Source organism: Xenopus laevis, chromosome 5S (genome assembly GCF_017654675.1).
Source record: "Xenopus laevis strain J_2021 chromosome 5S, Xenopus_laevis_v10.1, whole genome shotgun sequence".
Taxonomy (NCBI): domain Eukaryota; kingdom Metazoa; phylum Chordata; class Amphibia; order Anura; family Pipidae; genus Xenopus; species Xenopus laevis.
This window is the reverse complement of record NC_054380.1, coordinates 1,977,393-1,983,409: the sequence shown is the minus strand read 5'-3', so window position 1 is coordinate 1,983,409 and position 6,017 is coordinate 1,977,393.

Here is a 6,017-nt window from a genome sequence, read left to right as displayed (position 1 = left end):
AGTATCAGTAGTAGAATAAGGAAGGGAGGCAAGTCATGTTGGGAAGGTGCAATCCTTTTAATTATCCCTTTACCCAAAGCACCAACCAGGTCCGGACTGGCAATCTGTAGGTTCTGGCAAATGCCAGAGGGGCTGCTATAAGGTGCCATAGAAAGTCATTATTTAGTGGGCTGATGGGAGCTGTTTGGGCCTCTATGTGGGCTGATTGGGCCTCTGTGTATCTGAAATGCCAGGGCCTATTATAATTCTCAGTCCGGACCTGGCACCAACACCTGCAATTGAGTCTAGGGATGTCGCCAATCCATGATTTGGTTCAGATTTCGGCCAAATCCAAGCGCCTGGCTGATCCAAATCCTTTGAAGCAGAATTTTTTTCTCTTTGCTTATGGAAATGAGGGTTTGGATTCGGTTCGGTATTCACCAGAATCCTTCTTGTAGATTTTGGTTTCAGCAGTCTAACATGAGCTTTACTAACTCCTGGGCGATAGAATGGATAAACATTGGTGCATCAAAAATCATGTAGGCCCCTCAGTTATAGGGCCACTGACCCAGTTCTTTATAAATACTTCTATGTACATGGGCATGGTTAATAAAAGTTGCCGTCCTCCACGCGGCAAATCTTTTTGTCCCTCTTTCTATTTCCAGAATGTTGGGAGGAATGTATTCATATGTATCATAAATGGGGCAACACAGGTGTTTGTAACCAGAGGAGATGACGGGGGTCAGGGTGCAAAGTACAAAAAACAGGGATGGTGATTCCACTGGGAAAGAGTCCAATGAGGATTCCTAATGAAATGCGTAAATTCTCCAGATATCCCCCTGGGGAGAATATTTGTTCAGATACCCAGATGTCCTCTCCCCATCGCACCTCACCAGGGTCTTGTCTAATTCTCTACAATCTCTGACATTTTTTCTTACATTTTTTTGCAGTTTTTTTGCTTGTTTACCATTCTATGATGCAGTTTCCTTGGTTACATTGAACACATCTCAAGTCTGTGTAATTATACGGGCAAGATGCAACGAGAAGAAACAAAAAGCTGCCCCACTCGGCCAATTCTGCTGTTTTGGCCCAATCTGAACCAACTCTTATCTTATTTAGGTTCCTTCATGTTGAAGATTCACATGACTGTAATGTTATATTCTACATATTATGGATATAGAGGCATAAAAATATGGTCTGTGTTTTCTTTCTCTTCTTTCTCTCTGTATTTAAACACTTTTTCAAGTAACAGCCCCACCTTTGGTCAGGGCCCACTGTTAGCTCATAATAATAGGAACATATTGTTGTATCAGTCATTTACACACAGAACATCTTGGACAGCAAATACTTATTTAATCCATATATCACTACAAGCTGAGATTTCAGGTGGAAGTAGGAGAGTAAATGGCCATTCTTCTCATAGTTCATCCTCAGTGGCCTTCAGGCTGAGTCCCCACCAGCTCTAGTGGGCCAGACCTAGACTTTAACAACCCACTGCATTAGTTCCATGGTCCTTGATCTATTGAGCATGACTGACCTACCATGAGTTGGACTGACCTACAAGAAGATCTCTCAGTGGATCCCAGCCCAGAACAATTTCCATAAACTATTTCCACCATAGGCTGATATAAATCCCATTACATTTAGCAATGCCTACATCTAATTGTTCTACGAGTAGACCCTCAATGTTGACTTCTCTGATTGGCCCTAGGAGGCCTATTCTATATTATATATTGAAAACCATTGAATTCTCAGACTATGACCATCGTAAAGGCCGTTTAGTGGGTGCCTATGAAAAAAATGCAAGTTTTGCAACTGTTCCAATTTAATTGTCCACCATAGCTGTCAATTTAAGGGGAAATAAATAGGAAGCATAATTTCTGTGGGGGGGGACTGGCTTGATACAATGATATATTAGTTATTCATCAAGTTATTCCTATTGCAGATTTCTACTGTCTCTGAGTATTTATTTATATAGGCAGGACTTCCTAGATCACAATCACATCAGACTGCGTTTGTTAATGAGCAATTCAGGAAACAGCCATGAAAACAATGAGCAATTCAGGAAATCACTGGAAGAAATCCAGTAAAAAGCTGCTTTTTATAGAGACTGGGCAAAGCAACAAGCACAAGTCAAAATCTCTGGGGCAACAGACAGACTGAAATTGTTAGAGAGAGACAGTGGATATAGACTAGTGACTGTCAGAGATTCATCTAGACAGTAAGATATTGCTGATATTGCTACTGGAGCAGTTGCCCAAGGGAGGAACAAATGAGCTTGGAAGGAGCTTTGGAAGTTGCTGTGGCTTTGGATTTTAAAACTGGCCAATTTCTTAATGCTAATTGAAATGACATCAGAGTTTGAGTGATGACAGCTTCGCCCCCCCCCCCAAAGTCTGAAGTCCAAAGCCAGCCTGACGGTAAGGGCTAGTCCACACGGGGAGATAGCCCTGCGTTTGCGGTCGCGGCGACAAAGCGCCGCGCCAGTCGCCGCGACCGGCGCAGGCAACAGTTTTGTATGGGCGCCTATGTAAAAACGCCTGTGCTAACCACACGAGGCGATGCGCTTTTCAACAGTCGCCTGAAAAAGCCTGGCGAGGCATTTTCAGGCGACTGTTGAAAAGCGCATCGCCTCGTGTGGTTAGCACAGGCGTTTTTACATAGGCGCCCATACAAAACTGTCGCCTGCGCCGGTCGCGGCGACTGGCGCGGCGCTTTGTCGCCGCGACCGCAAACGCAAGGCTATCTCCCCGTGTGGAATAGCCCTAAGGCAGTTTGGGGAGATTAGTCCCACTGGTGATTAATCTCCTGAAATAGCAGTGTCTCTGCTCTTAGGGAGCTGCTATCTGGTTTCCTTCCCATTGTTCTGTTGTTAGGCTGCTGGGGGGAGGGGGGTGATATCAGTCCAACTTGCAGTACAGCAGTAAAGAGAGACTGAAGTTTATCAGAGCACAAGTCATGACTGGGGGCAGCTGGGAAACTGACAAAATGTCTAGCCCCATGTCAGATTTCAAAATTAAATATAACAAAAATCTGTTTGCGCTTTTGAGAAATGGATTTCAGTGCAGAATTCTGCTGGAGCAGCACTATTAACTGATGTGTTTTGGAAAGAAAACTTTTCCCATGACAGTATCCCTTTAACAGTGAATAAACGTTTGCTCACACATCACCTTCATATGTTCATATGTGCCACGTGTGTAGCAGGTGAGTCCCTTCTATTGGCAGAAGAAAAGGCTGATGAGCAAAGGGATTGTCAGGCTCCAGTCTGGGGCACAGAGAGAACAGGACTTTCTCGGCTACAGAGCTGATACTTTGTACAGTTGTTGCTCTAACATGAAGGACGGCCGTGTGTATGTGTACTTGTGTGTGTGTGTGTGTGTGTGTGTACATGTGTTCGCGTGTACGTGTGTGAGATGAAAAGTGCAATATTGTAAATATCTTCAGGAGCATCAAAGTGTGGGAACATTTTGGGATTCCCATAAGTAGTTTTCCGTTTTATACAACTTTACAGCATTTAGGAGTTTGGTTTCTTTACTGGGAATGTCATGTTCCCATAATGTCACTTTAATGATCTGTATTTGTCACTGGGACAAGGAATAATTTCAGTGCAATTTGAGGTTGACAAACTGAATATTTTAGACATTATTATTAGTTTTCCTGTTCTTTTCTGCTACAGTGACTTAAAGAGGCGGTTCACCTTTAAATTAACTTTTAGTATGTTAGAATTACTAAGCATCTTTTCAATTGGTCTTTATTATTATTTTTTTATGTAGTTTTTGAATTATTTACATTCTTCACCCGACACTTTCCATCTTTCAAATGGGGGTCACTGACCGCATCTAACAACAAATGCTCTGTAAGGCTACAAATTTATTGTTACTTTTTATTCCTCATCTTTCTATTCAGGCCTCTCCTATTCATATTCCAGTCTCTTATTCACATCAGTGCATGGTTGCTAGGGGAATTTAAACCCTAGCAACCAGAGGGCTGAAACTTCAAACTGTAGAACTGCTGAATAAAAAGCTAAATCAATAAATAAAACTACAGTTTCTTTTAAAGAGATACGGACACCAGAAATGTAACCCTTTTTACCATTTATCTTAAAATTCTCTTTGCATGCTATTTATAATTTTGTTAAGGTCACTTATCAAATACTAATATTTAATATTTTGAATTTTTTTTTTTTTTTTAGGGGCAGTATCCGCTGAATTAAACCTGCCAACAAAGATATATTTTGCCTTGGTATCCACTCTCCAGTGTACATATATCTGCCTCCATGCGAGAAGTACCTTTAAAGTCCTCCTTAGAAGAGCAGACTGCACATTAAAGGGGAACTCCACACAAACATAACTTAAGCTTTTTGAAAAGTAGACATAATTTCAAGTAACTTTGCAATATACATCAATTAAAAAATATACAGACTTTTCCTGATTTTTAATGGTTTCTGACAGTTCCCTAAGCCCAGCCCCCTGCTCTCCCGCTGATCTGTCTGACTACTTTGCTGAGCTGTCTGACTACTGTTACTTTGTATCAACAGCCATCTGTCCTCAGCCTGTATCCTCCAAACCCCACAATTCCCTGCACACGTGATTTCAATAAGGAACATCCCAGTGCAATGCATTGTGGGTTATGTAGTTCCTGCATGCTGTCTGTAAGTACAATATGTAACATCAGTGTTTAGTCCCTCCTTCCCTGCCAGGATTTCAAATGATACAGAAAGAGAAGAACTGTTACACAGCTGGATTTCAGCAGAGAAAATGCCATTTATTCAGACTTTTTCAAGAAACTGGTAACTGTGACGGGAATATTAGGGGTTTGTGTTATGTGGCCTCTTTATTAAAGGGGAACTCTGGCTTCCAAACCAAAATTTGATATTTATCCTCACCCACGGCTTATCCCAGATTGGATCAAGTGGCAGCACTAAGTGAGTTGTAGTTCCAGTCAATTAGCACTGGGAGTGCACTGATGCAGATGCTGCACAACTAGGGATGCACCGAATCCACTGGCGAATCCCCGAATCCTTCGCGAAAGATTTGGACGAATCCAAATTTTCATATGCAAATTAGTGGTTGGAAGGGTAAAACTGTTTTTGTTTTCTTATTAAATGCAGATACAGGTATTTAGTGCGCTGGTTGCCAGTATACTGTTCCCTAGGTTCCTAGATGGAAAAAAGAAGGCTATATAGTGTATTACAGTTTTTCAGGGATGGTATATGGTAAACACTATATAGCCTTCTTGTTTCCATCTAGGAACCTAGGGAACAGTATACTGGCAACCAGCTCACTAAATACCTATATCTGCAGGCACAAGTCACATGACTTGGGGCAGCTGGGAAATTGATAATATGTCTAGCCCCATGTCAGATTTCACAATTAAATATAAAAAATCTGTTTGCTCTTTTGAGAAATGGATTTCAGTGCAGAATTCTGCTGGAGCAGCTCTATTAATTGGCGCATTTTGAAAAAAAACATGCTTTCCGATGACAGGATCCCTTTAAGGTTGTGAGCAGCACCAAATGAATGTATGGACACCCATGACAGTACCCCTTTAAAATCGGACATAGCGCAGAGCTCACACTTTTTTTGTCAGTTTTTACTTTCTTCTTTTGTGACAAAAAGTCACGCGATTTCCCCTCCCCTAATTTGCATATGCAAATTAGGATTGAGTGCACCCCTATGTACAACACACACTAAATTCCACCAGCAGGTTAGAGAGCGCTGCAACCCTCTCGTCTAGAGAAATACAATCCCTATTAATCTATCATTAGGGATGCACAGAATCCAGGATTCGATTCGGGATTCGGCCAAATCCTTCTGCCCAGCCGAACCGAATCCAAATCCTAATTTGCATATGCAAATTAGGGACGGGAGGGAAATTACGTGTTTTTTTGTCAGAAAACAAGGAAGTAACATTTTTCCCCCTTCCCACCCTTAATTTGCATATGCAAATTAGGGTTCGGATTCGGTTCGGTATTCAGCCAAATCTTTTGCGGAGGATTCGGCCCAATTTCAAAATAGTGGATTCGGTGCATCCCTAAT